Source organism: Cnephaeus nilssonii, assembly GCF_951640355.1.
Source record: "Cnephaeus nilssonii genome assembly, chromosome: 9".
In the NCBI taxonomy this organism is placed as follows: domain Eukaryota; kingdom Metazoa; phylum Chordata; class Mammalia; order Chiroptera; family Vespertilionidae; genus Cnephaeus; species Cnephaeus nilssonii.
In genome coordinates, this window is record NC_137080.1 from 25,337,884 (window position 1) to 25,350,316 (window position 12,433).

Here is a 12,433-nt window from a genome sequence, read left to right on the forward strand (position 1 = left end):
ATAACTTCTCTACTCTGAAATAGCCAAGTCAGCTTGGATCTGCCAAAATGCTATATAGAGCATGATAGATGTGTGCCTAGTAAGAACCATATTCTCACATGGGTGCTGGCCCTTATATACAAGAGATCAGGAGAACTCTAAGGGATGTTTCTCAAATGTCCTTCACATCCAGTGGTCTTTATCCTACTAACTTAAACAGTATCTGATAGTTATACCTTTTGAATAATTATTTTAGGGTTAAAATGTTGTCTTGGGAGGACTAATACATTAATCTTTCATGCTGGAAAGTTAGCTGTCTCCTGAGATGAATTGAAGGTCAATTCAAAGTGGAGATTAGTCATCTCCAGCCCCCATCAAGTGGAAAGAACACTGAAGTCAGAGACAAAAGGTCTTCGTTCAAGTCATAAAAGAGGCCATTTATTAACTATATAAACATAAATAAGTCATTTGACTTTTTAAACCCAATTTCCTCTTCAGTTCAATAGAAATTTAACAAGCCTCCCACTCTATCTCAGAGTTATCTTAAGATTTAAACTAGAGTGGGGAAACATATATGAAGAAATTTGGTAAACTATATTGTGAAGTTCAGAACCCAAGAAAGCTTACCTGAAAAGTCTGCCAAGGCCTTGGCAAGACTGAGATGAGGATGAGGGAGGAAGTCAGAACTGATTGGGGACAATCTGGCTATAGAAGTGGGTCCTAATATGGGTGGCCAGATTTTCAAGGTAAGTGTCCAAAAAGATATAGTAAATTTGATATAGTATCAATATCTAAGACATCCAATTTGGAGCAAAACAGGACTGTCCAGGAAGATGTAATTTCCAGAATCAGGCATTTGGCAGAGTTGACTGGGTTCTATCTCTTTTGCAGTGGTATCTCAGCAGCAAATCAAAGTCCAGGCAGTAGCATGTCCCCACATAGTAGCTTGGCATAGAATAAGCAATCAATATATTTTTGTTGACTTGACCAACTGACTAACAAAATAAATGAATAAACATCCGGCAATAGAATAGCATGTTATCAAGGTCCCAGGTCAAGTTCATGACCTGACTCCAGGCCCATATGGAGAATTTGGGTTTTAATTGGGACAAACTGCCCAGTGACATGGGCCAAGCAAGCTTGATGTAGTCCAGAAGGAAGAGAAAGGATGGGTCTCAGTGGGCTGAAGATATCAGAGCCCACCCCAACACAAATTCAAGATGGCATCTATAGGTAATGTTGGGGCACCTGATGTATTTCAAGTTTTGGTCAGGGCAGCTGGGTCAGGACTAGGATGGGGCTAAGAATGAAGGTGCAGGTGTCTGAAGCTTAACAGGAAGTGAAAATATACATTACTCTATTATTGTGCTGAGTTTTTAAACATTAACTACTCATCTAAAAATAAATAAAAATTGTTTTATGGTACCCAGAGGGAGTTTAATATGAATTCATTTTAACAATCACCTTTCACATTCAGCTACTAAGAATCCTATTTTTGAAAAAGATGTAATGGCCTGGGGAAATTATAATGAAGTAGTGAAAGAATATATGCTGCTATGATCATAATTCTCTATGTGTATATCCATAGATACATAGAGAGATTAATGGAGAGCAAATTGATCATATCCTGAAGAAATTGACAGAAAGTTCTAGAAGGAAAAGTACCAAAATATACTTAGCAGTACTTCCTAGATAGTAATGCTATAAATTTTTATTATTTTTATTTTATAATTTTGGGTAGTTTTTTTAAATATATTTTATTGATTTTTTACAGAGAGAAAGAGAAAGGGATAGAGAGTTAGAAACATCGATGAGAGAGAAACATCGATCAGCTGCCTCTTGCACACCCCCTACTGGGGATGTGCCGGTAACCAAGGTACATGCCCTTGACCAGAATTGAACCCGGGACCCTTGAGTCCGCAGGCCGACGCTCTATCCACTGAGCCAAACTGGTTTCGGCTAATTTTGGGTAGTTTTAAAATTTCTGGTAATTGATGTGTATTCCTTTTGTAATCTTTAAAATAAGTTTTGTTAAAACATATTCCTCATATTAGCCCCACAATTCATAGAGAAAAGAAACATTCCAAAGTCCATTTATGAATTCAGTAGGAACTTACAACCAAAATTAGATAACAATAGAATGAGAAAGGAAAATTATAGGCCCAACTCAATCAACAAATGTAAAACAAGCTATTAGAAAACAGAATCTAGCCATGTATAGAAAGATAATATGCCATGAGCTAGCTGGATTTATCCTAGAAAAACAATTGATAGTAACTAACACGGTTGGGTATTGGCACAAAAACAAACAGAATGTTTGCCAATGTTTCAGTGGAACAGAATAAAGAAGCCAATTAAATGGGTATAAAATGGTATCTCAATAGTCTTGATTTGCATTTCCTTGATCAACCTCAGTGAGGTTGAGTATCACTTCATATGATACATGCACACATGAAAAATTATTACATGATGGGGGTGACATAGCTGAGTAGTAAGAAAAGGAAGGAACCTTTAATACATGTAGTTAGCAACCCGGATATAATTATGGACCAAATTGAAGTTAGAGTCCTGGCTCACACCACACACAAAAATCAATTCTAGATAGAGCAAGGATTTATGTGTCTGAAGCAGACTTTAAATCTGAGAAGAAAATAAGGGTGAATATTTTTCTGACTTTGAGGATAGAAAACAATTTCTTAAATGAGACCAAATACACTATTCCAAAGAAAAAGCAAATGTTGACAAATTTAATAAACAATTATAGTCCCCTCCAGCTCTTCCTTTCAAAGTCTTAAACCCAGACTGTATTTCATGTTGCTCGACAAAAGTACCTTGTTACCAGCATACATCCCTCACAAAAGGCACTGAAGTTATATACAACAGCAAAGTCTTGTGGAGTATCTACTTTTAAATGCAGTATGAAATCCTAAGACTTATTTGTCCATCTACCCCAATTTCAGGGAAGGCTGTGGGAAAGAATCAAATGCACAAAGGTTAGAGCTCAGTTTTTTCTTCAAGAACATGTTAACATTGTTAAGAAAAGGTCGAGGCTAAGTGTTGTTAACAGTGGGAATATACTTGTACCTGAAAAATAGAGTCTATATTCAAGTATTTTACATGTAGCTTCTGTGAAATGCATTTAATGAGTGGGATCATATTGATTTGTGATGTCAAAATCCAAGGCAGTGGTTTCCCAAAGGAGGTAGGAAGTGGGTGAGATGTCCCCAGCACTCCTCCTCAGAGGAGGGCAGTTGTCCAAACACCTTTCATATCTGGGGTTCCTTATTCCTTTGTGAGTGAGCAACCTTTGGGCACTTTCTAGAATGTTCTATCATGTGCTGGAGAATAATAATAGTGAATTTCGAGTAGTCTCGGAGAGTCAAGTTTGGGGGATTCTCTCATTCTCTGCTTTGGTAGACAACCATTCCCTGTAATTGTCCATACACCTGAATTGTCTGGATAATAATTCAGCCTCCCAGCTTCGGGAGTCCTGTGAGGTTTTAGGGTAAGGTGTTGATTTCACTCTAGTGTCTGGGAGAATTCACGCTGCCTGTTAGTGGGAAGCCCGCCTACTGGAAACACCTCTAGTGGATGTCCTCCTGAGAATGTCAGTGGGTGACTGAAAAGTAAGAGTCAATGGGACATCTCAGAGTCCTGGATCCCACTATAGGTGAACAGGATTTCCTCTGGACGTGTATGTGGTTTTGGGTAAATATTTTGCTTTCTGAAAACCCAGAAAGTAGACAAAGGGACTGGAAATTGAATTTATTATTAGACCTTTATCATAGAAAGGTGTAGGGCAGGAAAGTCAGCAGTGCCCTGGAGTTCCCATTTGGCCTGTGGATTATTTGGGGGCACTTCCTAGGGGGTTCAGGTGCTACAGATACCTGGGCAAGGCCACAGTGGAAAAAGTCTCACTGCTATTCTTATGCCCAAGGGGCTGGGTTGTCTACAGGTCCTCAGTCACACAGGTCTGTCCTTCAGGCGGAGATAAGGCAGTGATATTGAAACTGTTGCATCACCTTGCTGCAGTCATGCATGATTAAATAGACATGCTGGAAAGACAGAGGAAGGGGCTGAGTACAGAGCTGAAGCAGTGTCATTTACGGTAAAGCACATTTTTCCTTTAGTTCGTAGTAAAATCAATCATAGGTGGTTGTAATTACTACAACACACTTTTCGTATTGGTTTGATTTCTACATTTCTAGATAGTGTTTCCCATTCGGGGTTTTCTTTTTTTTCTTTAAATGCCCCAAAGAAGTCTAAAATAAAGTTTTGACTGAGGGCGGGTGAAGGGAACATGGAGTATGATAGTCACTTTTGTTCCAGTGTTAATTTTGAAAAACTCCGGATGTCTAATATTGAAAGCCAGTCCAGAGTGTGCAGAGTTAAAGAACTCGCTGCCTGTCCCTCCTCTGGCTGTGGGGCTGAATCACACAGGAAAGTCTGCCTCACAGGATTATTAATTCACTACTGTGATTTTTCTCTGTTGCTGAAGGGGAACTGGGGGAGGGGTGTGGTAAGTTGAGTGGGCAGCCAGGAAATGTGATATTTGTCTGGGTTCCTTGTGATTGGAGGAAATTCTGTCTTCAGAAGTTTTAGCAATGTAACTTATTTTTTTTTAAGTAGTTTGACTTTTGACAGTGGGAGCTACCCCAATTCCACTTCTCTGGGACTGTAAAACCAATTCTCTTTGATATAATTTTATCAAGTGATGTCATGCAGATGGAGTGCCCACATAAAACCGTAACCTCCGGAAGAGCTGGGTCCCTGCCTGCCTCTAAATCCTTGTGTAATTTAAGGCGGCACTTCTCAGCCAAGTCTGCTCAGACCTGTCGCCTAACAGTCGCCTCTTTGAACTTTACCTCCCTTTTCTCCTTTATCTTCTTTTGATGGAAGTGTACATTAATATGAATGATCTTCAATGCCTGCCGTCTGAAGACCCATAATCTTAGTAATCAAGCCTAATATAATGGACAAAATGCAAGTGACGTGTAAATGCCCCCTATAAAATGGGCTGTGAGAATGTTTCGATGCTGTGCAACAATTATTTTGAGTTATTTGGATAAAACATATTCCTCAAACTGAGGAATAATATTATAAATAATGTAGCACTAATTTAATATCACTTCAGCATATTTCATTTCCAAAGATGGATTGTAATTCCTATTTCTGTTTATTTTTAAAGAACTCTTCTCAATTATAGTATGATATTTTAATAATAATCATAAAATCACACATATTGCATACTTATTATATGGCAGCCCATGAGATAGGCTTAAAAAGAAAACCTCTTATTTAATCCTGACAATACATTATTAGTTAAGTATTATCCCCATTTGACAAACAAAACAAAAAACAACCCGGAGGCTCAGAAATGCCATACACAGCCAAGTTTAAAAATACTGTTTAACTATCTCCAAAGCTCATGCCACACTAAGAGGAGTGTTTATACTGCTCAAATTAGCTTTAATAGAGTTTTCTATCATTTTTAATGTTTTTATTTTTTAACAAAAAATAAATGAATATTTAAAACCATATTTATAGCTATGTAAAAGGTCTAAAGAATAGTATGTAAATGGATACTTGTATACCCACCACTGAGTTCAAAAAATTAGACATTGACAACACTTTTGAAGTCCCATGGACTCTGCTCCAATCCCATTCTTCTTCATAATTCCAGATACTTGCAATTTCAGTGCCTGGGAGTGAGCAATCTCGCCAATTTGAAAGTAGGCTTCTTGAGAAATGAACGTTTTTTGTTGTGGATTTATGATTCTTTCATTTTCTTCCTAGTTTTACCACATATGTATTTACCCCTAAACAATGCATTGCTTTATTTTGCTTGGGTTTGAACCTGATATAATTAATCTTTTGTGACTTGCTCTTTTCATTCAACATGATCTATGAAGACTGTAGAGGGTGGTCATTTTCATTGTGACATAGTACTTGTTAGACATTTATGTTACAGATGTCTTCTCAAATTTATTTTACTGGATTTTCACAAATAGCTTTAGTTTTAATGTTAGTCAAATTTAATTTTTCCCTTTATAAGCAACAGTCTTATTTAAGAAATATTTTCTTTCCCAGAGATCATATAAACATTATCTTATATTTTTATCTAAACATTTAAAAATTTTGTTTTCCATATTTAAATATTTAATATCTCAGAAATTGATTTTGCGATATAGTAGAGAACAGTAAGGAATTTTATTTTAGTTTTCCATGAATTCAGAGGAGCCACATAGTCTGAAGTCAGACCACCTGGGTTCGATAATTAAAATGTTACAATAGTCTCCATAATATTCTGGCACCTCTTCTGAAAAAGGTATTTCTATGTACCTTATATTTTTTGTTTATTGCTTTTGTGACTATTATATTTTTTAAAATTCGGTTACTTTTCCTAACTTGTTTGCTGTTATACAAAATACAATTGACCTTTATGTTTAGAGTTGTGTTTTAACAAATTACCGATTCTTTTGGGTTCTCTATGAACTCAATTATATCATCAGAAGTGTGATTTTTTTCAAGTGTGTGTGTGTGTGTGTGTGTGTGCATGCACATGTGCACATCCTATCTAATAAAAGAGTAATATGCAAATTGACCATCACTCCAAGACTCAAGATGGCCACCCCCATGTGGTCAAAGATGGCTGCCCCCATGTGGACACAAGATGGCCACCACAAGATGGCCTGCAGGGGAGGGCAGTTGTGGGCAGTTAGGGGTGACCAGGCCAGCAGAGGAGGGCAGTTGGGGATGACCAGGCCAGCAGAGGAGGGCAGTTGGGGGAGACCAGGCCAGCAAGGGAGGGCAGTTGGAGGGGGACCAGGCCTTCAGAGGAGGGCAGTTGGGGGGGACCAGGCCTGCAGTGGAGGGCAGTTGGGGGAGACCAGGCCAGCAAGGGAGGGCAGTTGGAGGGGGACCAGGCCTGCAGGGGAGGGCAGTTGGGGGGGACCAGTCCTGCAGTGGAGGACAGTTGAGGGGGAACCAGGCCTACAGTGGAGGGCAGTTAGGTTTGACCAGGCCAACAGAGGAGGGCAGTTGAGGGAGACCAGGCCAGCAAGGGAGGGCAGTTGTGGGTGATCAGGCAAGCAGGGAGGGCAGTTAGGGGCAATTGGGCCAGCCAGGGAGCAGTTAGTCATCGATCAGGCTGGCAGGGGAGTGGTTAGGGGGTGATCAGTCTGGCAGGCAGAAGTGCTTAGGGGCAATCAGGCAGAGGCAGGTGAGCAATTGGGAGCCAGCAGTCTTGGATTGTGAGAGGGATGTCGGGCCGCCCATTTAGGCCCGATCCCGGTGGGGTCGGGCCTAAATGGGCAATCGGACAGCCCTCAAGGGGTCCCAGATTGGAGAGGGTGCAGGCTGGGCTGAGGGACACCACCCCCGTGCATGAATTTCATGCACTGGGCCTCTAGTATGTGTATAAAGACTAAAAAGTTATCCATTATTCTGTTATTTTACCACTTAAGAACAAATTTCATTTTTGTATATTAATTTCATTCTTTGTCCATATAGATAAATTTTCTATAGAATAAAATTTTATTTGTTTTCCCTTTTTTTTCTTTTTTTAAATTTTGTTTTATTGATTTCCAAAAGAGGAAGGGAGAGGGAGAAGAAAAACATCAATGATGAGAACCATGGATCAGCTGCCTTCTGCACATCCCCTACTGGGGATGGAGCCCAAAACCCAGGCATGTACCCTGACCAGGAATCAAACCCCGACATCCCAGTTCATGGGTCAATGCTCAACCATTGAGCCACACCAGCTAGGCTGTTTTCTCATTTTTAAGTAATATCTATTAGTTGCAGAAAACTCAGAAAATAGACATAACAAGAAATCAAAATACCCATTAACATATCACACTGTTTAATAAAATTCAGCAATATATTTTATATAACTGACCACATATCCAAATAAAGCTACTTATTTCCCATTTTTAAGAATTTTGCTTTCTAGTAAATAACTACTGTAAACATTTTTATGTTATACTCATTGTCTTTTTTTCTAATAATAAATATATATTTTATACAAATGAGGCAGTATCATACATACAATTATATAATCTGATGTTTTTCATAAATGATATATGCAACCATTTTTTCACATTACTGAAAATTTTCTGTAACATTATTTTTAATTTCATTGTATGTGGAATTATATATGTATGTGTATTATTTCAATTATTTTATTTTATTGCATACTGGTGTGTTCAATTTTTTGCTAACTATAAATAGTTATAACTTTGCCCAGCCCAATGTGGCTCAGTGGTTGTGCGTTGACCTATGAACCAGGAGGTCATGGTTCGATTCCCAGTCAGGGCACATGCCCGGGTTGTGGGCTCAATCCCCAGTGTGGGGTATGCAGGAAGCAGCCTATCAATGATTCTCTCCCATCATTGATGTTTCTTTCTGTCCCTCTCCCTCTCTGAAATCAATAAAGATATATTTTTTAAAGAAAAACTAGTTATAACTTTCTGTCATTCCATGATGATTGCCTTAAGAAAAATTTCTGGATGAAATGGAAAATTCCAAGGTTGTTTTTTTTTAAATGGTATTGCCAAATTGTTGCCTTCCAGATATTTTGTTCTAACATTCCACTAACCATGTGGCTGCTCCATTCTATAATCTCTGTTTCTCAATCTCTCTGTCTCTCTCTCTGTCTCTCTCTGTCTCTCTCTCTCTCTCTCTCTCTCTCTCTCTCTCTCTCTCTCTTACACACACACACACACACACACACACACACACACACACTCATACGCACATGCCCCAGGACTCTAAACTTGAATCATTAAGTGGAACAACAACAAAAAAAAAGTTCCTAAAAGTTTCACTAAAACTACCTGGGAAAACTTTTTGCAAAATTACCCACCCTAGAAATTGCTGTGCTTGCTCCCACTGAGTTTTTTAAAAAGTGTTTTTCCTGGCACTTTTCAATAAGATGTCTAGAGCATAAAACTCAATTTTTCTTTCTAAGGTAGAGAGAAGCTTTTTATTTTAAATCACATCTGATGGAATTCCTTCACGTATTTATTTCTTTGTTTCTAAATATAAAGAGCTGTCTGTGGTTACACAGGGATTTTTGGAAACAATTTTAACTTTGGGCATACCCCTGAACGTGGGCAGCGCCCACACATTGTCATCTCAACCTCCTCTTACCCTTTTGGGAAGTCCTGATACTCTCATGAGGAGACTTTTTGTGTGTGTGTGTGCTTTATTTTACTATTCTCAAATCAATGGGGCGGGGGGTCCTTATATTCATTCCCCAGCCCAATTCTAAGTTATACAATTTTAATAGCCAGTGTTATATTGAGAAGGCATGTTCTAGAATATTGGTACTCACCTTTGGCTACACATTAAAATCACTTAGAGAGTTTTTAATATGCCCATATATGAGCCTATACTGATGTTCAGGTTTAGTAATTCTGAGGTGTCTGCCCAGTTATGGGTCTTCTAACTTGGATTCTATCCCCCACCATTCGAGATCATCAAAATGTGCTCTCCAAAGGAAAATGAAGCTAGAAAAGGGAAAGGAGCTGACCAGGAGAAAGGATACCCATGAAGCAGGAGTGAAAATCTCTTTCTTGAAGTAAAACAAGATTTTAAGAGAGAAGCAGGTTAAATCATGTTGGTTAATGAAAATCAGATAGTGTAAGAATTTCATCATTTCCTCGTCATGTTTGGTACATCCATTTCAGCTCAGTAATCTGCTTAGCAAATCATGAGTATCTTCAAATCATGGTATAATTTCATAGTTTATTACTTTTGATTTCCCATAAAGGAAAGAGAGAAATAAGGAAGAAAAAAAAAGAGTGGGGAGGGAAAGGGAAGGATAAAGGACACAACAAGTGTGAAGGGCACAAATGAGGGAAAGGGGAGAAAGTGTGAGCAAATCCAGCAGGAGAGCAGGAAGGTACCCACAGAGGAACAGCGAGTGGCTGAGAGGAGACACCCTGTGAGGGGAAGACAGGAATGCTCAGTAAAAATGGGTGGGAAAGACAGAGGTTAAAGCAGAGGAAGATTGATAGAAAAGGAAGAGGAGGCACAAGGAACACCAATGCCTGGGGCTCACCTCAGACAGAAAGATGAGCAAAATGTAGGAAACCAAGAATCTAGCCTTCCCATTTGCTCATATGTTTCTCCTCTTAGCACACAATTACTTATCCTCTCAAAGACTAGGTAATTCAACCTCCAACTCTCAAACAAGACTATGATTGCTAAGACATCATATATGGAGATGCTATCAGTTTCCACAGTGATCTACTTATCAGACCATTCAATTTTCTTTAATTCTCTTCTTTAATGATGTCTGTACATTCACAAATTAAAAATGAATCTCCTTTTATACCACACTAGAGGCCTGGTGCACGAAATTCATGCACGGGAGGGCAGGGGGCAGTCCCCTCAGCCCAACCTGCACCCTCTCCAATCTGGGAGCCCTCAGAGGATGTCCTACTGATGACTTAGGCCCGCTCCCCGTGGTTCTCTGCTCTCTGCAGGGCCTGCCTGCTCCACACCATGGCAATGGGCAAGAAGGCCCTGCTGGGTGCTGCCTGCGGGCCACACTTGCCTGCTCGCGGGTCACCGTGGCAATGGCCAAGCAGGCCCTGCTGTCTGCTGTCAAACTGCATGGCCGGACCCACCTGGGGGAAGGTCCAGCTGCTCCGCCCACCCTGGAGTGGCCGGTCTGGCCCAGCCTGGCTCCCTGGCCCTTGAAGCAGCCTCGGCAGCTGCTGACCAGGCCCTCCCCCAGCGCAGGCATGCGGAGACCCCTGCTGCCCACCCCCGACACTGCGTGCAAAACCTCCTCCCGTCCAGTTGACCCATTAGGGCATCCTGGTTAATTAGCATATTTCTCTATTTTAGATAGATAGATAGATAGATAGATAGATAGATAGATAGATAGATTAGCATATATTTAAGTATTTTTCCTATAACTTCCATCCACCTTACCTCAAGTGGTGAAAGAGAAGGTGTGTATTAGGGAAAAAGCCAATATGAGAAAATCTTGCTTCTACAAGCTGGCATCTTCCTTAATCCTTCCTCATGAATTAAGAATGGCATATATAGGAAAACCCAAGTTTTCAGTTGTATTGTTTATGAGATGTCTGGAGTAGGCACTCCGGAGTTCATTAGTTTGCTCAATACCTATTATGCTCCCAAGCTGTGTCTTTCTGCTCAGCTAACCTCAAGGTTGTTGTCTTCATCCTTCTGGTTTTGTTTCAGGGTTATAAGATTTTATCTTCAGTTCAGCATCTCAAGCAGGAATCGGGGCCAAGGGAAACTTTCTGTCCTTTTAATCAGAAAGCAAAATATCTTTCCCAAAAGTCCCCCTGCAAATCTACTTAATGCCTCTTCACCAGAAATGGGTCAAATAGCCACTCTCAGTTCCAAGGGAGTGTGGGAAAGAGACTGTGCCTGTTCTGCTTCCATAATATAAAGAGAAACAGGAGAAGGGGGATGAGGATGGTTTGGGGAAGCCAAACCAAAGGGACTTCCACACCCTCATCCCTCATTTGGCTGGTGTCTCTTTCTATGCTCCTCTCCTCTGCCACTCCTTCCAGCACCATTTCCAAAGTGTGTTCCTTTTATGGAAACACAAACCTATGGAATTTCCACCAATTGAAATAAAGCACATCTATATGTATTTTTAAAGTATGGTTTATAATACCCATACGATGTTTCCTGGGGGTAATACTTACTTAATAGGTTTCCCAGGTCCCTTGCCCCTTCCTTGGCAACTACCACCTTTGAAATGCCAGGCTTCGGGTATAGCATGGCTGTAGCTATTCTTGCAGCAGGTATGAACAAGTCATTGGAGGATTATTTATTGCTTTCATCAGTTAAGTTATCTATCTAAAAATTCTCTAACTTCTTCCAAATCTCCCTCCACCCCAAGAATAATTTTTTTTTTTAGCGATAGGGAATTTTCTATTCCTTTTTTATTTTCCTATCAATAAACAAAAACCCAGTTGTTTTTATTTCTCAAAGGTACCCTTTATGGGCACTCAATGCACACTAAGAAGTCTTCCCTGACCCCCCAAGGGCTAGAAGGCTCAGAAGGGTTGAAAACTGGGCCCTGGGCCCTCACTGTGTTCTCACAGTTTCCCATGTTCCCATCGCTCAGACATGTGTATTATAGATGCCACAGTGAAAGTATGCTGCAGTCACCTCGTAATCCCCTGAGCCCAGCATAACCTCCAAAGCAGAGTGGGACTTCTGCATCGACACTGGATAAATGCGGATTTCACTGAAGTGAAGTGAAAGGATCTGAAATGGTACATCTGGCCATCTGACTTTCAGCTGGTTGCAGCTGACATGCCCAGATCAGGCACTAGTCTATAAAGGAAGTCCCTCTGTAGCTTCAGTCAGCCACAGTCTCTCACCAGACTGTTCTACATCAAAAAAAAAACCCAAAAAACAAAAAAACTCCCCTCCCATCAAGTCAAAGAGAAAAATA